General features: G+C 43.2%; 1 protein-coding gene across 1 annotated transcript in view; it reads right to left on the reverse strand.

Moving 5' to 3' along the window:
- Nucleotides 1-26633, reverse strand: part of Ebf2 (EBF transcription factor 2) — a 208880-nt gene that overhangs the window by 139594 nt on the left and 42653 nt on the right. The gene's annotated exons all lie outside the window — the stretch shown is intronic.

The following is a 26633-nucleotide window of genomic DNA, read 5'->3' on the forward strand; positions in this document are numbered from 1 at the left end:
AACCCAGGTCTTCTGCAAGAGCAACCAGTGTTCTTAACTGCTGAGCCATCTCTCCAGCCCCAAATCTATCATTTCTTAATGGCTGCCACTTTCTCCTTGTTGGCTGTGAGGGGGTCCTCCCCTCTAACCCCATGTGGCAGTGGGTACCAGGGTCAAGGAGGATGTGGGGAAGACTGGAATCCAAATAAGTTATTTATGGAATGGGAAGAAAGCAGGAGCTGTGTCTCCCAGACTGGTGAGGAGTGTAAGAACCTGAACCCTCCCTACACAGCAAAAAGCAAAAGTACAGCTCATGGACAGAACTGGCCCATCCACATATGTGTTAGTTTCTGATACCATGGCATTCAGTATGTGACTGAAAATGCATGTAACTAAACCCCCAAATCCAAGCAGGCTGACATTCACAAGCAAGGCACAGCACCAGGGCAAATCAATGGGCCCATGAGCAGATCCCGCCTGAGAAGCACCCAGTTTGCAGGTGGTGCCCAGGGCTTCCTGTTGCCTACATTTGGGAGCTGCTTGGAGTTCTCTCTTCCCACAGAGAGTTTTGCGAAACGAGGTTTGCAGATTGACCTCAGATCTGTGACTGCCTTTCCCGGGTATTCCTAAAGCTGAGAGACCTCTAAAACCTCAGCTCTGTCAAAAAGAAAAAGAATATTCTAGAAGAATAAGAAGAATCATGGCTATACAATACACAAAACCTAGGGTGGCTTTCTTCTGCCTCCAGATCTTGGGGATAATAACTCTGCTCTTAAACAAGTCAAGGGAATTACTTCTCTTTGAAAAGTGGTAAAACAGAAAGAAACCAATCACACACTGCAACTGGGAGGGAGGCTGCCAAGCCAAGAGCTCCCTCCCTGGTCCACCTCAAAGCTCCAGAGAGTTCTGGAAACCTGCCAGGATTAGGTGGAGGAAGCTTCCTGTGCCCACACTGGGTATGAAATACCTCTAGAATCTGCTGGTCCCTTCTCTGAAGTACCCAGTGATTACACATAAAGTACATGGGGGCCAGGGACTGACAAGAGACAAGGGTGCTTGCTGCCAAGGCTGACAGCCCAAGTTCGATGCCTGGGACCCACATGGTGGAAAGAGAAGATTGACTACCTTAAGTTGTCCTCTTGATCTCCACATGCTGACCATGGCACATGTACACACATGCACACATATGCACACAAACGTATGCACACACACACACGCACGCACACACAAATGTTAAAAAAAAAGAAATCAATAACAGTAACCAAAACATGTAAAAATATAACATGTGGTGTCACAGCCCACTTCCCACCTGGCACACACATGAAGTTTCAGCCTAGTCCATCAGTAATTTCAGGAGGGGTAACCTCAGAGAAAAATGAGCCTGGGGGTCACAAGTGTTTCCAGAGTCACCTTGGTGCAAATGAGAAAACCAGTCACATACCTGAGAAGACAACCATCTGAACTAAAGGAATGGGGACTGTGCTGCCACCAGTGAGCTAAAGATCCTGGATAAGTCACTGAGCCGAGTGACACTAGATAAGCCCCTTGACTCCTCTGGGTTTCAGTTTCTCACCCTGTGAAACAGAGGGTCAGACCACAGGCATAGTAAGGGTCACACTCACACCACTGACTGACATACCCTTAAAGACTCTTAGTCCAGTCAGGAGAGAAGTTGAGGACAGGAACTAAGAATCTTGCGAAGAATAAGAATTAGAACAAGAACAGGAACAGGAACAGGAGGAGGAGGAGGAGGAGGAGGAGGGAAGGAATCTATGTATAGATTTATTGCTAATTTTAAAAATGGCACATATTTAAACAAAAGTAAACTGAATGTACAACCTGGGTTGTAAAATTACTTGCTACAGTCCACATTCTCAGTGGCTCAGTAATCTCAAAGAAGGGGGGAGTAGGAAGAACAGGAGGGAGAGGAGGAGGAGGAAGAAGAGGGGAGGAGGAGGAGATAGAGGAGGGGGTGGTATTGAACCTAGTCTTGTGCACGCTAGGCACATGCTCTATCCACTATATCCATAGTCCTGTTTTTGTTTTTTTATTTTGAGAAAGGATGTCATTAAGTTGCCCAAGCTGAGCTTGAACTCATTCTGTAGCCCAGGCAGGACTTTCCCAGGTAATCCCCCTCTCTTAGCCTCCCAAGTAGCTGGGATTACAGGCCTGAGCCACCAGGCTAGGATCTCCGATGTTTGCATTCCCGGTGCCCTCGCAAAACCTTCCTCAACTGCTACGACAGCCTGCTCTGACTTTCTCTCCTTTGCTGTGGCCTTCCAATGTTGATAAGAAACCACATTACTTTTGAATCAACAGACCTAGAATTGTCATTCTAATTAGATTACAATTCTCCAAAGACTGGGGTCCTGGGACCCCACCTGGGCTTCTATCAATCCACTATGGCACCAGTTTACCCAGTTTTTGTCTGTGCTCCTAGCCTGGGGTTTAGCTGTGTGAAGATTTCTGTTACACTCAATGAACTCAGTCCTCCAGTCATCTGAGAGATAATTTTTAAGTCAACCTGTTTCCAAACCCTTCCCATTGCTCTTACTTGTTTTCTTAATGTGGCTCATCAACAAAAGCGGACATCTCTAAAATGAATTTTGTTGGCGTTTTGATGGCAAGCAGGTTTGTGACTCATCATCTCGCTCTGTAAACTGCAGTAGATATGGCAGAGAAGAGTCCAGAGACTGGAGTGCAATCTGTGTCAGCTCTAAGTCAAAGGGTTCTGACTCTTCAATGCAACTGAAATCTTTCATCAGACAAAATCCGACAAAGAAGCCCAGAGTGGAAAAGGGCCCAGGCAAGCCGAAGTTGGAGACCCAGGCCCTCAACCACCATCAACTCCATGGCTTTTCTCTGATGCCCAGTGGGGCTGCTAAGCAAGACCCAAGACCACTGCTCTAGATCTACCCAGAATTCAAGAAGGTACCTGCAATCACTCCGTCTGTCTCACAGAAGCAGGGGAAGGAGGGCCAAGATTAAACAGGTAGGACTGTGGCAAGGACAGCCAGCAATGATGTAGGAACTGCTTTGCTGAAGGCTCACCGTTATTGTGCGTTCATGGGACAAGTGATATATATAAAGACATGTATATGAGTATCATATACATACTAATGTTTTATAGCAAATCAAATCCAAAGCTGCATCTAGACCTCAATCATGCCCTTAAGTGTATTTGGTGAAGTTGCATACATCCTTCATTTATAGATGAGGACACGGAGGCACAGAGAGACTGAGCAGCTCACCCAGCATCACACAGTTGGCAAATGGAGCTAGAAGTTAGTTCCAGTATCAAGAGTCCTCTTGGTCTCTCCCCGATAGCTGGATCTCTTCAAAGCTTTAACACACGAGGGCTGGAGACGCTCAGCAGTATAGTATAGGGTACTTAGCGTACGAGAGGCCCTGGTTCAATCCACAGCTTAGCATATGAGAGGCCCTGGTTCAATCCACAGTAGTAGCAAAACCATCCAAAACAGCCTGTCACTTCTTTATTTGCTTGCTAGTTAGAGAATTTTAAGGACTTCGATGCACACTAACATATCTGAGCCTTTCACTATTGCATGAGGCTTACTGCTTCTGTGCTTCAGCTGAGGGAACTGAGGCACACAAAGGTTAAATTTAAATCCATAATAACACAGTTAAATCCACATCTCTGACTTCAAAGTTCAATGATGTTATCTCTACAAAGCAAACGTCACAAGCACTCTGCCCTTCTGCCTGTGTTGCTGGAAGCTTCCACTATCTTTCCTAGAGGTTCTATTCACAGGGTCTACAGGCATTCCCTGGAGCTCCAGGCCAGAACTATGTGTCTACAGACTCAGAACCATCCCCCAGGTGCATCTCAGTAATATACAAGAATAACAGTTTCTTTGAGACAGCTGCGATGTGCTGAGGCCCTTTTAATTCTCTGAATTATTTCCTAATGCAGGAACATCCTAAGCACAGGCTAGTAGTTCCCATGACTTTACAAAAATCACACAATTCCACTTAAGTCCATTCTGAGTCCACATGTGTGCAGATGAATGTGAGATGTAAGAAGGAACGTTTTTTCAGTTTGCTGAAGCTCCTTTCTGGAGTGCTATCACATGCATGGGGGCTTTGTGCACTGAGGAGATTAAAAACAAGGGAACTAGTGGCAACATTTCAGCTTTCAGCAAACCCATAGACAACTAGCTCTAATTCCGAGTGGCTTCAAGCCTCTGGGATTATGCTAAATTATAGAAACAAAAAATAAAGTTGCATAGTCCAGCAAGGAACATGTGGCCAACGGGGAGAGCAACCCCTAATAGTAACGTCTGATCTTTTGGATGATATTTTCTGATTTGTTGGAGTTTTGACATTGTTTTTAGTTTTTTGATACAAGATCTCATGTAGCCCAGGCTGGCTTCAACCTCACTATGTAGCTGTAAATAACCTTGAACTCCTGACCCTTCTACTTCCATCTCCCAAGTGCTGGGATTACAGCTATTTTCTATTTTCTAAGATGCTTTCTCCAAATACCAGCCCAACTATTATATCCACCTACTGCTTCCCCATTCTTCAGATGAAGAAACTGAAGCTCTAAATCACTTGTACCAATGTCATCTGTCTAAATAGCAGAAAAGCAAGAACCCCTGTGCAGCTTTTCAGCCTCCAATCCACAGCTCTTCTGAGAGCTGGCATTATTTCTACAGAACAAGATAAATGACAGGACTAAACTGGTGGCACCGGGTCATCTGATCATATCAAACTAATCCAGGGTCAGCTGTGTGCCATGCAGAGCATGGGCTCCAGGCTTGGAGTGTGACAACTGGGCTCCATCACTCACAGGTGAAATGCAGGACCTCATGCAAATACCTTTGCCACTCACAGCCTTGGTTTCCTATAAAATGAAAAGAAGAGCTGCCCCTGCTGCAGGCTGGTGAGAGGCATAAGGTTCATGATAAACATGAAGATGCTCTGCGGCCAGGAAAGGGAGACTCAAACGTGACTTAGCAGGTGGGGCTGAGTGGGTGTGGAGAAAGGGCTTCTGCTCGGTTCCCATAGATAAAAGTCGCTGCAGGCCAATGCCACGTTGGAGCAGGTGTCACTGCCCCATGTGACATGGAAGGTGAAGTTTGGATAGTAACACATTCATTTGTGGGTCATGGAGATTCATGTCATGGAAAACTTGTGAAAGAGCAAGGATCTCACTGCTCTAAAACTAAACAAGGCATGATTTACAAAGTGCATTATTTGACACACAAAACTCTTTCAAGAAATAGCCACCTAGATAGAGAGTTTCATAGATTACAGACATCCAGACTTTGTATGCCTGCAGTCCTTGGAAATAAAATTGATTCAGACATGTGACTCTATAAAGGACTTACTCTGCCCTTGTTTACCAGCAGTTTAAATGACCTGCCTCGGTCCCACAGGCCTCCAGGAGAGACACTGCATATTCGGGGTAAATAACAAGAGGTTCCCAGACACAAGCCACTTTGGCTTAGTTTTCTGGATACAGGGCCAGCAGGTGGCTTTTCCTATGACTACCACCAGCACATACGTGTCCTGAGCCACCAGGCAGACTGCCCAGGAAGCCTTCCTCAGAGGGCTTGTGGCATTCCTCCCTGCCAGCTGGCTTGGCCCAGTGTATGGCTTCTAGAGCCGAGAGCTGCGTGGGGCTTAGTGTGGGAATTCGGAGCCTGGTGACTGTCATCTGTCATCTTGTCTTCCTGTTAGCAAACATAACAGGTAGAGAAAGCCCAGGTCAGAAAGCAGGATCTATGCTGCCTATATAAAGTAGGTGAGCAGAAGCATCTCGAAGTTCTTCATGATCAGACTGTATCAGTAAGTGCCTTACACATAGGCATGTGTACAAGGCAGAACCCACCTCACACACACAATTAATAGACACATTTCTGCAACAGTACATCTTTTCCCTGAGTTTAAAATCACCTACTTATAGCAAGGCCATGTGATAGAGGCCTGTTGTCCCAGCTAAGCTACTTGGGAGGCTGAAGCAGGAGGATCAAAGTTCAGCACCTTCCTGGGTTACAAAGTGCGTTCAATGCCAGGCTGGGCAACTTAGTGAGACCCTGTCTCAATTTTTTTTTTAATTTTTAAAATTTATTTATTTTTATGTGTATGAGTGTTATGCTTACATGTATGTAAGTGCACCCAGGTCATGCAGTGCCCATGGAGCCAGAAGAGGGTGTTAGATGCCCTGGAAGTGGAACCATGAATGCTTTTTAGCTACTATGTGGGTGCTGAGATTTGAACCCAGGTCTTCTGCAAGAGCATTGTGCTCTTAACCACTGAGCCATCTCTCTATCCCGTATCAAAATTTTAAAGAAAAAATTTTAAAAGAGTCTAGGGATGTAGCTCAAAGGTAGAGCACTTACCTAGCATGTATGAGATTCTAGCTTCTATCAACAATTTGGCAAAACATGAAGTAATACACCCTATTTATGCATGCATCATTATATTGAATATAGAAAAAGTCTCTAAGGAGGAATTCACAGACCTTATATATCAGCTACAATATTTTTTGCAGGCAGAAAGCTTGGAGCTGGGAAAGTGGCTCAGATGGTAGTCAAAGCCCTGGCTTCCATCCCCAGAACCACATAAACTAGGCCTAGTGGCACATGCCTGTAATCTCAGCACTTGGGAGCTAGACAAGGGAAAATCAAAAGTTCAGGATCATCCTCTGTTACATCTTAAGTTCAAGGTTAGCCTGGGATACATGAAACCCTGTCTCAAAAAATAATAAAATATAAAAAGCTTAAAATGCACAATGTTGAATATAAACCTAGAACACTCCTCTATGTCAATCTGAAATGAAAAAATAGAAACTCAGATTGAGTCATGAGTTTGAGGCCCAGCCTCATGCTAAAATTCTCAAAAACTATGCTATTATAAGAAAAATAGCTTGTTCTACTTCTCCCAAGAAAATCTACTATCTCCAGGACAGAATCAAAAGCCTCTGCATTTCCATGCCAAGAAAAGGAACCTGGACCGTCCTCACTACTACAATGAACTGGCCTGGAAATATTAAATTGACTCAACCCATGTTTTATTAGACACAGCTTAACAACTCTGAGTTTACAAAACTTAGCCAAACAGCATCAGACTTCAGCATAAACTTTTGCTAACTAGCCCACATAGTTCCCATATGCTATGAGATGTCGCCAAAGCCAGCTCCGTACCTTATAATTATAAACACACGTCTTTCAGCTCTTCTGTGTATTCTTCCCAGGCAGAACGGAAATATGTCACTTAAATTAGCACTTGGAATACAGAGCGGGTGCCAAATTTGGGTTAGCACAAACAGGGTAAATAAAACAGCACCAAATTAAAATGGTAAAATAAACTTCTTTCTGCTCCAGTGGAAACTGCTAAGTCCTGGCTGAATGGCAGCTAATGGGTCTGGGAACAGGATAGCTCTCACTCTGTAGCTCTTGGCTTTTGAGTATGGTTTTCTCATCCAAGGATCTCGAAGCAATTTCTTACAAAACTCAAATCGTGTGAAAAAAGAAGTGGAAGCTATTTCTTTTGCAAACTCTTCCTGTCATATCTCTTTATCATTCTTTTCCAGTAACACAAGGGAGGTTTGTGTGTTTATCCCTGTGTAACTCATGAGGAATGGAAGACATTTGGGAGGAATAAATGAATGCTTATAGGTGTGACATGACTTGGCAAAAGTCACAGAACTAGAAAACAGTGCATAAATTCGATCAGGGAAAAGAAATCTACAAATACAAGCCTTTGTCTGAATGATATTGTCACTTAGTAAGTGCCAGAGGCTGAGCTGAAAGCCTGTTAAATGGCACTTCATTTCCTTCCCAACATGGGCCTATGGTCCTCTCCATGTAGAGCCATGTAACTTGAGTATGTTCTAGGGATAAAAAGGGAAAGAGGCAGAAACACACAGAAAAGAGCCATCAATTATGAACACCAAACCAACTGTGGCAGTCTCTCATGGAATATTATTTGAGTCAAAGGAAAAGCTGTTGATACAAGCATCAATTTTGATGAATATTTTACAATTTTTCATTTATTTATATTTATTTTATGTATGTGAGAGCTTTGTCTGCATGTAAGGCCCACAGAGGCCAGAAGAAGACATTGATGCCCTGGAACTGGAGTTATGGATGTTAGCTGCCATGTTGATGCTGGGAACTGAACCAGAGTCCTCTGCAAGAGCAGCCAGTGCTCTTAACTGCTGAGCCACCTCTCCAGCTCCCTGCCCCCTCCTCTTTTTTATATAATTTTGATGAATCTTTAAAACACTTTGCTGAATGAAATAACCCTTCTAGAAAAGAGCACAATCCTGCTTGATTCTATTTTCAAGAAGTTCTAGAACAGGCAACCCTAATCTACAGTGGTAAAATGTCAAAAGAGCCTTTGTGTCTTGGAAGGTGAGTAGAGACAGGGATTAAATGAGAAAGGATGGGCAGGGACCTGGCTGAGGTAGCTGGGACATTCTCCATAGTAGGTATTAACTTATCAGAACCCATCTCTATCATACCCTAAGAATTATGAATTTATTCTATTAAATCTTACCTTAAAAGAAAAATAGGGGGTCTAGAGAGATGGCTCAGCAGTTAAGAGCACTGGCTGCTCTTGCAGAGGACCTGGGTTCAATTCCCAGCACCTACATGGCAGCTAACAATCATCTGTAACTCCAGTCCAGGGAATCTGATGCCCTCTTCTGACCTCTGCCGCTATTGCACAACACGGGTGCACTTACATGCAGGCATAACACTCATACACATAAAAATAAATATAAAAATAAAATATTTTAATAAAAAAAAGAAAAACAGGGAATGTCAACAAATAGTGAGCTTGAGTTAATAATCTGCATGGTGAAGAAGTTAGGGGACTGTATTGATCTAAAACTTTCTTTGGGGAGCTGGGGAAACAATGGGAAAGGTACTTGTAGCACCAGCATGAGAACCTGAGTTCAAATCCCAAAAATCACATAAAAGCTGAGCATGGCAATCCAGTGCTCCTATGGAGAGACGGGAGGCAGAGACAGGCCAATTCCCAGAGCTTACAAGCCAACTAGCCTGACGTCCACAGCACTGCAACGAAACAACAGAGGCCATGCCTCAAGCAAGGTGGAAAGTAAGGAACGAGACTCAAAGTTGTCCTCTGACCTCCATATGTACTCACAGCATACATGCCACGCACACACACACACACACACACACACACACACACACACACACACACACCATATACACACACAAAAAAAATCATTTAGAAAAACTTACTTTGGGAGCATAAAAAGGTCTGATAGGAGGGTAGAGAGATAGGTAGTTAAGCACAGGAGTTTAGGGAAATGCTCATAATGGAGTGTGGGTGGGAAGCATAAAGGTACAGGTATCAATCCTGTGCATTCCAATATTTGCAAAAGAATTGTCAGGAGCTAAGAGAAGAATTGAGGGGGCAGAAAACTGAACAGGGAGGAAAATGAAGCAAAGGGTCCTAAAACAAGACAGAAAGTAGCTCCTGACCAAAGTCTAGGAGAGGAAAGGGAAGGTGCTGGAAAATATGAACAGAAGTCATGTGAGGAAGACATAAGAAAAAGAAAGAATAACTAAGAAGAAAAGCATCACCTGCAGCAAGAAAGGGCAAAGTAAGGGCAGCTGAGGAGACAGCAGGGGAGGGGCAGGTGGAAGCTCGTGGCTGGTCCAGCCCGGGAATGGCATCTCTTCCAAACCCCCAGCTCAGTGAAGCTGAACTCTGAATTGTACAGCTTGTCTCCCAGCTGTCACTCCACCTCCCCTTGATGGTGTGCTCAGCCAGACTCTAGATCAGGAAAGAACAGGACGAAGATGCCAGTTCCTTTCATTTTAAAGCCACTGACCCATCCAGCCCAAAGGCTTAGAGGCACCACAGTGCCCGAGATGGTTGTCAACTTTTCTTGCTTGATCACATAAATAGAAATCTCATATTTGTAAATTCTACAAATGTTTTAGGTAAAGGGGATCTGGACTGGCTAATGTGGCCATCACAGGAAACAGGGAGCTGACAGCTAGCTGCTGAACTGACCTATCCCTACCTCACCCTCACAACCAAGGGTTTCTATAGACAGCTAAGACTCTGAATACATGGGCTGAGTGGAAAGTCCTCTGTACCGAAAAACAGAAGATGTCATCCTGATTCTGCCACTGACAAACTGGGGACTTGAAGCAAGTCATGGAAGCCCCAACCTTTTTCTCTCTTATCTCTGCCTGAACTGCCAAGTCAGGGTTCCAATACTCAAATGAGGCGTTATTACCGTATACATTTTTAAGCACTTTTCAGAAGCCCAACCATTGTGATCTGGCTGTGAAATGTCCTCCACAGGTTTATGTTTTAAGGCTTGGTCCCTAATACCATGTTTAGAAGTGGAGTTTTAGGGAAGTGATTGGATTAGGACAGCTCTGACCTAATGCACTGATGGACTCATAATCTGGAAGGAAACTAGGAGGAGGGATCTGGCTGGAGGACGTAGGCATGTGTATCTTGTTCCCAGCCCTTCCTGCTTCCTAACCACTGTTGGGTGAGCCTCTTTATTCCATCACACATTCCCCGCTATGACGTTCTGCCTTACCAGAGTCTAAAAGCAGCAGACCCAGGCACCCATGAACTGAGGCCCTCTGAAGCTGACAGCTAAGTGTCTTTCCTCTTTTAAGTTTGATTTCTTGGGCATTTTCTTACACTGATGAAAACACACTAACGCACCAAGTCGGACTCCTCTTCACTATAAATGTGCCACACCTGTTAGCAGATTTCTGCTTCAACATGAGCTCCAGCTAACAGCCCCTATGTCATCTCTCCGACCTCCTCACTGCAAGACCCCGTGACCTCCAAAAAGAAGCAAGCTCACTGCCATCTAAAAACTTACTCCTAAAATGTATCTCAAATTCAGCTACTTGTTTCTAAGCTGACAATTTCTTAGGAGCTGTGTTAAGAAATTCTCGACATCTCCATACAAACCACTTTTATCTGTTTAATCTCCTTGTTACATTTCTCTAATGCTCTGGCCCAAGCTACTTCCCAGTACGTTTTCTGTCCAGCAACCAGAGAGAAAACCGTAACCTCCATATTGAGCTTGAGCTGCTCTCCTGAAACATGGAGGGAATGGACAGAGAAAAGCAATGGAAGAAACAGGAGAAATGCCCAAGGGTGTACTGAGTGGGGAGATGTATGCTGATGCTGTGTCCATTGGATTCCAGGAATAATCAATGAAATAAAAGCTGAAGTTCTAATAGAGTTTTTTACTTCACATTAAATACTAGAATATACTATCTCTAGATAGCTTTAAGTAGAAAAGGGTATGATCCAAGTGTTTCGTGGCCAATATTTGGTAAATGGAGATCTCAAAAAAGACTCTTTGATGTTCAAAGTTTCAGAAAATATATCATGTATGTACCTTCTTGGCGTGGTTATTGAAGATAGAATCTAACCCTGGAAAACTGAAACAGAATGAGAACCTCAAAGGTGCAGACATTGTACTCTGAAGGGACTAGTGAAAGCATGAAATCAATTAAAACATAAGTGAGGATTGGTCCTGTGAATATGGCTACAAGTCTTAAACATAAATATTAAAATTAATTACTTAAAGACAAGGTGTATGATGAAAATTGATAGCATTCCATTAATCTGGATATAGACGGTAAATGTGTTATTTTAAAAGATCTTTAGGAACTGCAGACATGGCCCAGCAATTAAGAGCACTAACTGCTCTTACAGAAGATCCAAGTTTGGTTCCCCACACCCACATGACAGCTAACAACCATCTGCAACTCCAGTTCCAGGGAATCAATGGCTTCTTCTGACATCCATGGGCATTGCACATATGTGGTGCACTTACATACATGCAGACAAAACATTAATACACATAAAATAAATAAAAATAAAAATAACTAAATAATAAATAAATAGAAAATTTTGAAAAAGATCTTTGAAGTAACATCAGAAGATAGAACAGGGAGGACACGAAGACAAAATTGTGTCAGATAAACAGAAAGCTGTTACTTCATTCATGAGCCATGTAGGTTAAAAAATATTTTTAAGTCTTAATTGATAGTTTAAAAGAAGATACATACATTCTAAAATATTTGAAATTCAAAACAAATAATAATAAGTCGGTATACCAAGACAGAAAAAAGGAAATGGCAAAAAAATTTAAAAACAGCAGAGGCAGGAGGATCTCTGTGAGTTCGAGGACAGCCTGGTCTACATAGTGAGTTCCAGGTCAGCTGGGGTTACAGGAAGACCCTGTCTCAAAAAGACAAAAAAAATTTTAAACAATAAAAATGATAAAAAGAAAAAAAAACAGATGAGAGTCAAAAATATTAGCTATAACAATAAACATAATTAATTTAAACTTTTCTATTAAAAGGAAGTAAATATTCACACTGAATCAAAACCATGTTTCTTTGAGACACACTCTCACGTAGCCCAGGCTGGTTTTGACCTCATTATGTAGCCAAGGATGACTTCAAACTTCTGGTTCTCCTCCCTCTGGCATTTGAGTGCTGGGATTACAGACTTGCTTCATTCACAGCCAGTTTATGTAGTGCTAGAGATTAAGCCCAGGCAAGAGCTGGAGGCAGGAAGATCTCTGTGAGTTCGAGACCAGCCTGGTCTACATAGTAAGTTCCAGGTCAGCTCTACCTGCTGAACTACATCTCCAGCTTCAGCTTTGTGCTACTTATAAGAAGAATGCTCAGATGGTCGATAACCCTATGAATTGATTAAAAATCATTGTATCATACCCTGAAATGGGTTGATTTTATGGTATGTAAGTTTTATGTCCATAAAACTATTTTTTAGGTGAATAATTAAATCAAACATTAGAAATGAAAATAAGAAATACAAAGGAGTATGGAGATGAATGTGAACAAAATAAGCAGAGATCACAGACCTGATAATAGACAAAGCAATATTAAAGGCAAAAAGCGCAGAACTGGGTAAAAGGGAAATCATCTTTTTTTATCATTTTGACATATTTTTTTTCCAAGTCCCAAAGAAACAAATTATCCAAACCACCTATTTTAACCAGAATGTGATAATTTAAGCTAACTTTTTTATTTTAATAATTGAATTAACAAATCAAACAATGAGAAATCAAAACTGAAATTGAAGTGCTTGTAAGCAAGTGACAGTTAGAATCAAAACACATTAACACTTAAGGTGAAAACTGCGCAAAGAAGAAACGCATAGCTCAAAATTATTTCTTTGATTTAAAAAAACTAATGTCAAAAAAATGAACTAAGGGTGCTGGACAGATGGCTCAGTGGTTAAGAACATTGGCTTCTCTTGCAGAGGACCCAGGTCAGTTCCCAGCACGCCATGTGGCAGCTAACAACTGTCCATTGTTAAGTCCAGATCCAGGGGCTCCAACACACTCTTCTGGCCTCCATAGGCATTGCACACATGTGGTGCATTTACATACATGCAATCAAAACACTCGTACACATAAAATAAAAACAAATGAATCAAAAAAAATTTAATACATAGCCAGGCGTGGTGGTGCACGCCTTTAACCCAGCACTCGGGAGGCAGAGGCAGGCAGATCTCTGTGAGTTCAAAGCCACCCTAGTCTACATAGTGAGCTCCAGGACGGCTGGGGCTACAGGGAGGCCCTGTCTCAAAAAGACCAAAAAAAAATTTTTTTTAATAAATAAACTAAGAATTTAATGAAGGAAACTGAACCATGAAACAAAGCAATAGAAAACAGAAAGAAGAGTTAACAAGGTAAAAATCTAAGTATACACCATAATTAAGTAAAACTGACAAATAGATCTAAATAGATAATTTAAACATAAACTAGTATTGCTCCAATCAAGGACACAGGCAGAGAGGATGAGAGACGAAGAAAAGAATGCAAATTCACCAACCTTATTGGGAACAAGGAATACCAGACCTTAACCACAGTCAATATGTGGGTTTTTTAATTGTGGGAAAATATTGAACATGACTTTGTGTTAACCAATGTGAACATGTTGGTTCAGACCACTATTTCCATGAAAATACTGCACTGTGGACTAAAGCTTCAAGATGTGGAAACTGTAAAGAGATGTTACCAATGAAAGTGTTTGGGGGGGGTGTTGTGGGTTTCTAAATTTTTTTATGTATGTATTGCTTGCATGTAGGTAGATGCACCCATGTCATGCACTGCCTGTGGAGGTCAGAAGAGGGCACTGGATCCCCTGGAACTGGAGTTATGGATGGTTGTTAGCCACCATGTGAGTGCTGGGAATTGAACCTGGGTCCTCTGCAAGGGCAGCTAGTGCTCTTATCCTCTGAGCCATCCCTCCAGCCCAATGAAAATATTTTATTTGATGTGTTGTGAGCAAAGATTATGGGCTGTGAGCAGCTCAGAGAAAACATGGGTGAGGATGGGTCGCCACAAAATCCTGAAAATCCAACAGGTGGAGTGGAACTTGAAGGTTGTGGGGTACAGCCTATGCCCCTCTGCCCATCCTACACTAAAACACACTGGTTCATATCATGGATTTGTTTGTACTGAGGTGGGTGGGTCCAGATGGTCTCCCTCCCCTCAGATTATCACCACTGTTTATATAATCTCTTTTAAAAAATCTAATCAGGCAGGCGGATCTCTGTGAGTTCCAGGCCAGCTAGAGCTTTATAGTAGGATCCTGTCTCACACATATAAAAAAAAAACTGGAATCAAACAGACCCATTCTAGCATCTCCATCTGACATGGGGTGTATAGAGTAGAAAAAACTTACAAACAGGAGTGTGCAGTCTAGTCTTGTTCTGCCACTAACTATGGTTTTCTTACTGTCTTGGAGAAGACAGCTTCTTTCTCCGGCCCTCAGTTCAAATGTGATGCCACGGAGCACAGAGCTGGTTTTCAAATAAACTTAAAACATAAACAGTGGTGTTGGTACCAAAAATAATGTTCTGTGACAGTTAACCTCAAGTATCAACTTGATTTGAGGATTGCATAGGCATTCAGTGACACACACCTCTTGGGGTGTCTGTGATGTGTTTCCAAGAGCTCTAGTTTGCTTTCTGTTGCTGTGATACAAACACCATGACCGAGAGCAACTTAGGGGAAGAAAGTCACAGTCCATCCCCGAGGGCAGTCAGGGCGGGAGCCTGAAGGCAGGAACCGTGGAGAAACCTTGCTTACTGACTGGCTCTCTGACTCATGCTCAACTAGCTTTCTTAAACAGCTCAGGATCACCTGCCTAGGGATGGTTCTACCCCAAGTGGGCTGTACCCCACCACATCAACCATCAGTCAAAACAATCTTTCATAGACGGGGCCACAGACCAATCTGATCTAGGCACTTGAGGTTTCCTCTTCCCAGGTGACTCTGGGATGTATCAAGTTGACAATAAAAACAAATCAGCACACCAGAGATGATTAGATAATGAGCTAATGGAGGTATTAATCCCTTGATGGATTCATAATAGGATGACCTTATTTAGCAGTGGTGAAAGGTAGGGGTAGGGCCTAGTTGGAGGAAGCAGGCCCCTGAGGACATGCCCTTGGGGCTGTATCTTGTGCTAGCTCCTTCCTGTATCCCCTTCCTCTGTTTTCTGTTGGCCATGATGTAAGATGCCCCATTTCACCTCACTCTTTACACCATCATGGACTAACGCCTCTAAAATCACAAACTGAAATAAACCTCTCCTCCACTAGGGATAGATGTTGTGGGGTGCAGCCCACATGTCTCTACCCTTAACATTGTTCTTTTGGGTATCTGGATCACAGCAACACAAAAGTAACTGCATAAGTATTTATGACTTCTTACTGAACCCTCCTCATCACCATCACCACATTGTGGGACATCTACTCTGTGAAATAATGGTAAGACACAAGTCTACTTGACAGGGTTCTACCACATCCCTAGGGAGATGCAGCTCCAAGGCCAGGAAGTGGGAGAGAAGTCAGTGGCCAAATGGGAGGTTCAGGCCATGGGTGAGGAAGCAAACAGGCAAGCAGAAGTAAATGTTGAGCTTTCTGGTGTTATTTAGAGAGAGAGAGAGAGAGAGAGAGAGAGAGAGAGAGAGCTCAAAAGAGACACAGGCAACAGGAAAATTCAGAACGGGGATTTTTAGGCGATGGTCATTGAATGACATCTGCATCGCAGTTTGGCCAGAGGGTTCCACCAGAGCTCCTGCCGGAGATGCTCCATTTTCCTCCCCTTTATTTGTAGTACTTCTGGGTTGTGTTTTGGAATGTCGTTTAATGTCATTTTATGACTCCCCGGTTGTAAGTGTCTGAGTATTACCAGGGCTTAGAGATTTACAGCCTATTTTAAACTCAGATAATGATGTTTAATTTGTTATTGGCTGTGTAAAGGTTAACAAAGAAATAAGTCAAATTATCATCTCAGGGATAACACATTACAAGAAAGCAATTAAGCACAGTACCTGGCATTACACAAAAGATTGATATCTCGTTACAAGAGAGTCGATGAGTTCAGATTTCACAATACAGGAAATGCACTGGTCACCACCATCTCCTCCTGAATAAACAAATAGGAAGCCCCACTTAACAGAGTCACTGGGTAACTCACAGGGGCAGGAATAAAAACCTTTTCAGGAAAAGGGAAGGTCGACATGCAGCCCATCCCTTGTGGAGAAGCAGAAGGCGGGCGCTCGGTATCTGAGAGAAAATGCCTGTGTTACTCAAGTACCTAGTCCAGTTCCTATTCAGCTGTAAACAAACTGTCCTATTAGACAGGCAAGCAGACCTGCATCCAACAGAGCCTCCAGAGGAGGGAAAGACACACGGGAGCATCGAAGCCAAATTGTCATTAAATTGTCTCTGAAATGGGGAATGAAAAACAATCTAGCACAGAAATCTTTTTTTTTTTTTTTTTTTTCTGTTTTTGTTTTCTCCTCAAAACACCTTCCCACCATGGTTTGGTCTGCAGTCCATGGATTTGGGTGCCAAGAAAAATATAAATAAGTAATGTTTTTTCAAATTCATCAGATACAAATATATTTGAATTGCTTTGGCCCTCCGAGTCTGCAGTCGGATAGTAAATACAGAATGTCTCATGGAATTTTCACCTAAGAGCCTGTTTATCCCCCACAGAGAACGCGTCTTCCCCACCTCCCCCCACGCAGGCTCGGTGCCGACCTTTCTCTTTTCCCTCTGCAACCTTGCTGTTTTATATCTAGGTTTTTACAGTTTTTAAAAATCTCACAGAATCTCTCCATTATGGTCTCGGCTTTCTTTTTCTTGGCCTCCTGTGTCCCCACATTTCTCTGCCAGGAGAGTTCCTCTTCCTCTTCCTTCTCCTCCTCTTCCTCTTCCTCCTCCTCCTCTTCCTCTTCTTCCTCTTCCTCTTCCTCCTCCTCCTCCTCTTCCTCCTCTTCCTCTTCCTCTTCCTCCTCCTCCTCTTCCTCTTCCTCCTCTTCCTCTTCCTCTTCCTCCGCTCCTCTTTCGCGTTCCTTTCTTCTTCCTGGTGTTCTATTCCCTGTCTACCCACCAATTTTTCTTTAGTTTTCAGTCACCCCATGCTTTAGTAATTCTGTGACCTCTTTTTCTTCTCTGTCCATCTCCTACTAAACTCCTCCAGTCCCATCCGTGTGGCTTAAGACCTTCTCCATTGGGACCCAGGCACCCAATCAAAATCTCAGGCCTGGAATATCCCCAGGTCACAACCTCAGAACTAACTGGAGTCACATCAGCAACATGACACAACATGTTTAGCCACCATGGTGGAGAACTCTCAGGTACAGGCCAGAAACACTACGCAGATCACAGGACCATTGTACCAGGATATTTTCAGGGTCCTGGCACCTTCTAAATTATAGCCAAGTGAGAATCCGGCATTTTGAGACCCCACTCCCTAATTGTACTACCCCTGGGGCTCTGAGACTGGCCCAGCTGTGTGCCCTCAAGGGGACAAATAGAAGTCAGAATGCAGATGGGGGCGGGAGGAGAGACTTGCTGCCAGGCAAGCTGACCTGTCTCACTGACTAAGCAATAAAATGCCAACAGCACCACCACCATCAACAAGAGACTGATGAAGCATAAGCGTATCTTGGGTGTGCTGCCCGAGCCTTGGGAAGATGGAGATGTGGTCCCTCTTGTGTCTGCACTTACAGTCAGAAAGCAGCTGCAGCATGTACCCAAATCAAGAGCCATAAGGTATGAGAAAAATAAGGCGAATTCACTAAGTAGCCTCTGTTGACACATAAATAACCATACTATTCATTTGTTCCTTTAATCAACTGGCTGTACCTTGGTTCTGCAACCTCTGATAAATGGAACCACTAGTATTTCATAAGGGTGTGTATAGTCTAGCAGTCTTGAATGTCACACCAGGGAGCCAGGCCCAGATGACACTGTGACAAGAAAGCACCTGGGATTGAGGGATAAAGCATTAGTTAAGCAAACTAACCTTGAGCCTTTGGAACTGAAATATCAACAAAAGGATAAACTAAATTTGCAAATTGCTGTTCCCTGTGGACATCAGCCAGGCATTTGTTCTTTAGCCAGAAACGATCAACAGGCAAGACGCAACTGTAAAAATGCCAGCCAAAGGACTGGCCCGATAAATAACGAAAAATTAATGTAGTATGGTAAGGCCACCACTGGTCATGCTATGAAAAATGAGGGACAAATTCAAATAAGAAAAGAAGGTTGCAGTGACATTCATATCCATCCCAACCCTAACCACTAATAACTAACATACACTTTAGATTTGAATGCTGTCTTTAAATAGGATTTCTACGGGGGCTGGAGAGATGGTTCAGTGGTTAAGAGCACTGGCTGCTCTTGCAAAGGACCTGGGTTTGATTCCCAGAACCCATATGGTAGCTAACAACTGTCCCTTACTCCAGTTCCAGGAGATCTGACTCCCTCTTCTGACCTCCACCGGCATTGCACAACACGGGTGTGCTTACACACATGCAGTCAGTATGCTCATACACATAAAATAATAAATATTTTTTAGAAATATGATTTCCATGAAGCAACTATCTCATTTCTGTGGAGCTGAAAAGTCATACTAAACTATGGCTTAGAGAGTATGCACCACTGGACACCTAGTAGCAGAGGTAAGCTGGGCCTTCCAAGGGTCTAGTTCCACTAGGTCTAAAGGGGAAGGGAAAGGAAAGAATTGTGGGCCATGACCTATAGGGCTGGTTCCAGCCTTTCAAAAACATTGTGTGTAGATCTGGACGTAACAAAAGAAGGATGGATAAGAGACAAAAAGAGGCTGAGAGATCTATCCAAGATCTAGCTGAATAGATCTCTACTTAATTACCAAACATTATTCATAGTTAGTTCTATCAGGTAAGGCTTATCCTTAATACGTTTCTGTTTAACATGGAACATGTATTGTAAAAAGTGAGTTTAATTACATTTTTTTTCTAAAGGAAAGAAAAAGAAATGACCATGAGCTGGTGAGATGGCTCTGCAGGTAAAGGTGCTTGCTGCCAAGCCTGACAACCTGAGTTCGATCCACATGGTGGAAGGCAAGAACTGACTCCTGCAAGTTGTCCTCTGACTTCCACACGCATGATGTGGTATGTGTGCCCCCAGTAAATAAATAAAGGTAATAAAAATGTTTTAAAGAAACTTATCAGTGCTTGGGATGTCCCTCAGTTGATAGAATGATTGCCTAGCATGCATGAAGCCCTGAGTTCAATCCCTAGCACTGCCTAAAATAGACATGTTGGTACACATCTGTAATCCTAGCATTTGGCAGAAGAATCAAAAATTTTAGGACATCCAAGACTATATATTGAGTTCAAGGCCAGCTTGGGATACTTAGGACACTGTCTCAAAATTTAAAAAAAATTTTAGAGAGGCTGGAGAGATAGCTCATCAGTTAAGAGCCCTGACTGTTCTTGCAGAGGACCCAGGTTGGGTTCCTAGGACCCACATGGCCCCTAACCATTCGTAACTCCAGTTCCAGGGGATCCGACCTCCTCTTCTGACCTCTGCAGGCATTGTTTGACATGTGTGCATATATGCAGGCAATATACTCATACCCATAAAATTAAAATAATAAATAAAAACTATTCTTTTTAAAAAAAATTTAAACTGATCTATTGGGCCTGGTGTGGTGGCACACATTCTTAATTCCAGCACTCAGGAGGCAGAGCCAGATAGGCATCTCTGAGATGGAGGCCAGCCTGGTCTACATAGCAAGTTCCAGGCCAGCTGGGGCTACAGGAAGACCCTGTATCAAACAAACAAACTAACAAAAAAATGATCTACTTATTTTTTGTCCCCTGTACCTACTCCCCAAGCAGTTTCCAGGTCTTATTATACACATGGGGCACCAGAAATGGGAAGGATAGTATAGAAAGATGGTGTATACACTATCAAAGTAAGACAATTTCCCTTTCAGGGGCACCATAGTCAGAGAGACCATAGTATCACCTGGTATGAACAGAGATAAACAGAAGAAAGCTGTTCCAAAGAGGAAAAGAGGGATCCTGAATGGAAAGCCTAGTTTGAGCCAGGATCCCACTGTTGGGCTGGTCCTTGGTCCTGGCCTAAATCCCTGGGAAGGAGTTGGACAGGGCTGGGTAGACCTGTGCAGAGGTGCAGCCCATATGGGGAGTTACACTTGATTTAGAATCTCTATTCTTAGATAAGGGTGTGAGGGGGAAAATTATTAATGAACAACTACTTTGTCATCATTAACAGTATCTCTGACACATACTCAGCATGCCCACTGTGAGGCACACAGCGCTGGGCTAGCTCTTTTTGTAGCCCGCATGTGTGCATGTTAGGAGAGGTGTGTAAATTATCTTCCCAGTTCTCAGGGACAGCCTAGTCTGAGTACTTCACTATCGCCTTTCCCCTTTGTGTTCTGTGTCCCCACGGCCCAAGGCTCAAAGTCAGTGCTGCTCCTCAGAGACAGCATTAACAGTCAGAGGCTCCAGCTCAAGTAAATATTGCAGGATTGAAATGCGGAGGGAATTAGACTCCTTTTCCTCGCTGGCTCTGCAGTGCTGGGTGAGAAATAAATAATGAAGGTAATAATGGGCTCTGTTCTTCCAGGCTGCATCTCCCCCCTTGGGTGCAGAGCATCCTCTGCAGTCAATGCAGCATCTCGTGGTTACCTATTCAAATCTTGAAGCCAATAGCATAGCCAGTCTCAAACAGGTGAGCAGGAGACGGGACAGTTCCCAGACTGCTCTCATCTGAAGGGCTGCAGCTCTGCCTGATTTTGCAAACGAGGAGTCACAAGGATAAAATAATTCCTTGACTGGTTCTAGGGAAAAGAACATGCTCCCCATATGCACCCCAAGAGACTATTCTGAGTTGCTTTTGTCCCCCTGCCTTGGGAGTTTCTCGGAACTCTGGGCAAAACTGAAGCTAGGAGCATTTGAGTGACAGCTGTCACAGATATCTAAGTGGTGTCGTTTAACCTTGGGCACTAGGGCTGTGGGTAAATCTGAAAAGTAGCTAGATACTTGTAAACCCTTTGGGAAAGGGATCCAGTGTCCCAACAACTTCTCCCAGCTATGTGGCATCAATGTTGCTAAGACATTTTCCAAGAGCAAGAATGTTTTTTTAATTTTTCCTATGGCTCTAGCTTTCCTTCTTTCCCCCAAGCCTCTCCCCAAAAGACACGACTGTTTATAATCATTTCTGTGTAGTTCAAGCAGCAGCAATTCAATGTGCTCTATAACTTCTGGAAGGAGACCCTGCGTCAGGAAGATGGAGCCTTCCATAATGTCTATGAGGAGGCACTTGGAAGGGGGATCCTCTCCCTGGTCCAGGCTCAGATTAACACCTGGAATGCTCCTAGAAGCAGCCTCCCAGTCTGAGGAGGCTGAAGGTCCTTAGTAGCAGGTCTGTAGTAGCAGGTGAGCAAGTGACTCCCCCTCCCTCCAGCCAAATTTTGTGCCAACCCCATTTAGGCAGGGCAAAGGTTTCTGAACCCCCCCTATTATTAGTTCCTGAATCCTCTAATCTTAACCATGACATCTTTGCCTGAAAAATCATCTCTCTGGCGATGTACCAAGAGAACAATTAAGGATTAACCCAAGTGCTTACTCTTGCCAGCAAGAGCCTGCATTCTCAAGGGACGGGGTTGTGTGTACCAAAGCCCTTTGTCTCTGAAACACCCTCATCTGTGTTTTCCATCTCGTTAAGAAAGGTGTTTTCCTCCCAGTATGCAAAGGACTCTCACTGCTAGGCATCATGTAACAGCTGAATTCGTATTTTTCCTCATGTCTAAAGGCCCTAGGACATAGCAACGTGTTCTCTAAAAATGGATTAAAAACACTGCAGACAAGCTACAGGTAGTTTGATGTCCTCACGATTCCAGCCAGGCATGGGGGCACATGCCTGTCATCTTAGGAGGCAGAGGCAGGAAGGTGCTAAGTTCAAGGCCAGTCTTGGGCTGCACAGCAAAGTCAAGGCCATGCTGGCTAAACATAAACCCTTTACATACTGGCTTTTCTGTAATAACCGGTCTTTAAATAGCTATCTTTGGTAAAATTATTGCAAGAAAAATAAAGATGGTAGAAAAATTTATGATTTGTGTTGATGCCCAACTTCCAAATTGTACTCAGAGGGAATTTTCACATAAGAATTTTAAAAATATGTTATTTATTATTTTTATTTTATGTGTATGAGTATATTGCCTGCATGTGTGTAAGTGCACCTGTGTCATGCAATGCCCGTGGACTCAAAAGATGGCATTGGATTCCCTGGGAACTAATGACATGGACAGTTGTTAGCTGCCATGCGAATGCTGGGAATGAAACCCAGGTCCTCTGCAAGAGCCACTGGTACTCTTAACTGCTGAGCCATCTCTCTAGCCCCCTAAATAATATCTTCATCAATTCTCTGAGAATTTCATAAAATGTATTTTAAGCTATTTTTATTGAATTCTTGTGAATTTCAGACAATATATTTTGACCACATTTAGGTGCCTCCCATATCTGTCCCAACTCCCCACCAACTGTATATGTGTGTGTGTGTGTGTGTGTGTGTGTGTGTACATACATATATATATGAAGGCCTACAGAATCAGTAAACATTTTTTTTAAAAAACTATCTCCTAAACTGCCAGACATTCTAAATGCTAACTTCAAAACTGGGGCTATCAGATGGGTATCATAGTTCAAATGAGAATTGCCTCATCCCAAAATAGAGACTTCGTAAAGAACAAACAGAATTACCATCAAGCTCTTTGTTTATCTGGAATAATGGGATCCATACACAACAGTCCCGTGAGGCTGCTGCTATTCCTTTGAGGTAGACAGGAGACATGAAGACTGTAATTGAGGCATAGTGAGGAACCACCTGCCCAGAAATACAAGTTCAGTGGCAGAAATCAAACCAAAGTGCAAACCTTTCTTTTCTTCTGTCAAGTCCAGGAAAGCCTGCGCAATACCGCTGCAGAGCTCTGTGGATGCTACAGCACAGCTGGGCTGAGTTTTTAGGAGCCATGTTTTCTATACTGATGTCCACAGCAACAACTCTATTACAAGTGAGCGCGTTGTGTTTTCTTAATGTGTGCTTGTTTTTGGTGGCAAATGCTATCAGGAAGGTCTCATGCTCTGAAGACATTGCTCCACAGTATAATTCTTTCCCAAAGTAACCACAGCTTAATTTGCCATTTTTAAGTGGTCAAGACTTTCCTGAGGTATGTTGCCACTGACGTTTTGATTTTCTTCCCCAATACAATGAAAATTTCCTTTCAGAAAAAAAAAAAAAAAAATTTTCACAAAGTGTTAAGTATTGTTGGTCCTAGATGAGTCTAGAATGGGAATAAACAGTTAAAGCATGCAGGACTGGGATGATTGATGTGCAACTATGAGGACCTAAGTTCAAGTCCCCAGAGCCTATATAAAGGCAGAGCTACTGTGTGCATGTCAGGACCCCTACAAGGAGATTGGAGGTGGAGACAGGACATTTCCTAGAACCTCTGAAGAACCTCAAACAAGTGGAAGGTGAAGGCTGACACCTCCACACATGCAGCCTAGCACATATGCACCTACACACACACACACACACACACACACACACACACACATACACACACAGAGCATTTTTTTAAGGTTAAAACATGCTAAAGCAGGTCATCATAAAGCTGGGTTGGGTGATTCTTCTTTGAAACCTTAGTTGCAAGTACATTAGCTGTGAGAAAAAACATAGAAAAGAATAAACAGATTCAGAGCTACAGTCACAGCACCCAAACCAGAGACTGTTATAGTTTCTTTGCTTCCTGAACACATGTATGTAGTCACATTTTACACAGTACATATTGAGCATCCCCAATCTAAAAATCTGAAACTCATAATCTTCCAAAATCCAAAACTTTTTAAGTACTGACATGACACCACTCAAAAAGTTTGGGGTTTTACAGCATTTGAGAATTTGGGTTTTCCAGTTTACGAACATTCAACAAAGTAAAGTCTAAACAAATATTCCAGGATCTAAAAGTCTCTGAAATCTGAAACACTTTGGGGCCCAAGTAGTTTCGATAAAAGATACCCAGCCTTTGGTAACCAACCCTATGTACCCCATTCTTACACTGATTATTTTCCCATGAGGATAGACAGGCTCTATGATTCTGTGGTAGTTTGGTTTGGTTTAACTTGGCTGAGACAGGATCTCACTATGCAACCCAGATTGACCTCAAACTTGTGATCCTCTTGTCTCAGCCCCATGAGTGCTGGGATTATAGACGTGTGTCGCCATGCCTGGTTTCCATAACTCTTCTGATATCTGAATAAAAGCCCACTCATTGCCTCTGCCACCATTTGCTTGATTGTTCTCCCATCATGCAATGGTTAGGTTACCCAGGTCTTTGCTATCTACATAATAAACAATGGAATGAACATCTTTGTGCATGCAAGTTTCCTTTCCTGTTTCGTTATTCCCTATGAGTCCACGCTGAACTAGAGGCCCACTAGGAAGGTTGATGCTGGCATTTGTGGAACAGGGCACACTGCTAAGTCCCCATCGACCCAGTTCTAAGAGATTGGGAGAAGAATTCTAACTTCTGCACTACGTGTCCTCAGAACCAGTCATGCCTTTTCTCTTTGGAGGTCTTGAGCTTCTGCAGAGGGAACAGACCAGGATCCTCTCAGAGAATACTTTTATATCACCAGTCTGACATTGTTATCATCAGAAAGCACATGACTGATCACCTGCATGTGGGAGGAGTATGGGTGTTTCCTCTTCACAAGGGACAAATATGTTGTTTTTTTCCAGAAAAACCAGGTTCCTCCAGATAGCCATAGCACAAAGACCCCAGTTCCCTTAGGAAACCATCTCCATAGGGGATGAAGCATCGTGGAGGGAGAGCCATGGCCCCTCTTGGTTCCCAGGGGCCACACTTCATCAGAGAAGGTTTCTCCTAGTGGTCTAGTCACTTCTTATCCATGATGTCTTATCATTTCATTTCACTTTATTGTTTATTTTATTTTTGAAGACAAGGTCTTGTGTAGCCCAGGCTGGCCTGGAACTCACTACATATCTGAGGTTGACCTGGAACTTCCGGTCCTCCTGTCTCCATTTCTTGAATACTCAGATTATCCCACTCAATTTTATTTGGTGCTGGGGATGGAACCGAGGGTTTTGCACATGCTAGGCAAGTATCCTACCAATTGAGCTACATCCCCAGACCCTCAACCCTGATGTTTTACTGGAGCCAACAGAGAGAGCAGGACCTCTGAGGAGCGGAGAGGACCAGGTTTTGTGTCCTGCCTTCTGCACTTACTCCCGTGATCTCACCTGAGGCTCAAGCACACCCTGTGGCCTCTTAATAGTCTCCATCCACAAAAGGTGACTTCCTTCTGTACAGATTCTCTATGGGAAACCAGAGATGTGATTTGCTTCACACGGTGCTCCTATACCATCATGTCCTGTTTCTTCTCTACTTCCTTTGAGCTGTTTGTTGAAAGTCATCTAATCCATAGCTTATTTATAAAACTTTTTAATTAAAAAAAAAACCTAGAAGTAGGTATGTGGAGAAATGAGTGGCAACTGAAAAATGAGAAGACAAAAGTTCAAATTCAGACCACTATGAAAAGGTCAACCTGGGTCTGCAGAAAAGCCTAAGAGATTGTGAGAGTAACACCACGGGCCACAGGGTAGAAGCAGAAGCAGGGCTGCAATACTGAGATTGCACTAGGGCCTGTATCTAACTCAGATCTTGACCCCTAAAAAGAACCACCATGGGAGTTGGAGAGATGGCTCAGCAGTTAAGAGCACTGGCTGCTCTTGCAGAGGACCCAGGTTTGATTCCCAGCACCCACATGGTAGCTAACAACCATCCATAACTCCAGTTTCAGGGAAATCTGATGCCCTCCTCTTCTGACCTTCGAGAGCATCACATGACACAGGTGTACTTACACACATACAGGCAATAAACTCATACACATAAAATAAAAAGAATAAGTAAAATATTTTTTTTTAAATCATCACTTTCATGGTGGCACATGCCTTTAATCCCAGCACTCAGGAGGCAGAGGCAGGAGGATCTCTTGTGAGTTCAAGGCCAGCCTGGTCTACACAGAGAGTTCCACGCCAGCTGGGGCTACAGAGATCCTGTCTCAAAAAGACCAAAAAAAAATTCATCGCTTTTCCATATGCTTACAACTTCTTTACAGACACACACACACACACACACACACACACACACACACACACCATGGAGAAAGCAGCTCCCAATATACACCCAAGCTCAGCCTCATATAACTTGGAAAGTACAG

Source organism: Nannospalax galili, unplaced genomic scaffold (genome assembly GCF_000622305.1).
Source record: "Nannospalax galili isolate Female #2095 unplaced genomic scaffold, S.galili_v1.0 scaffold915, whole genome shotgun sequence".
Lineage (NCBI taxonomy): Eukaryota > Metazoa > Chordata > Mammalia > Rodentia > Spalacidae > Nannospalax > Nannospalax galili.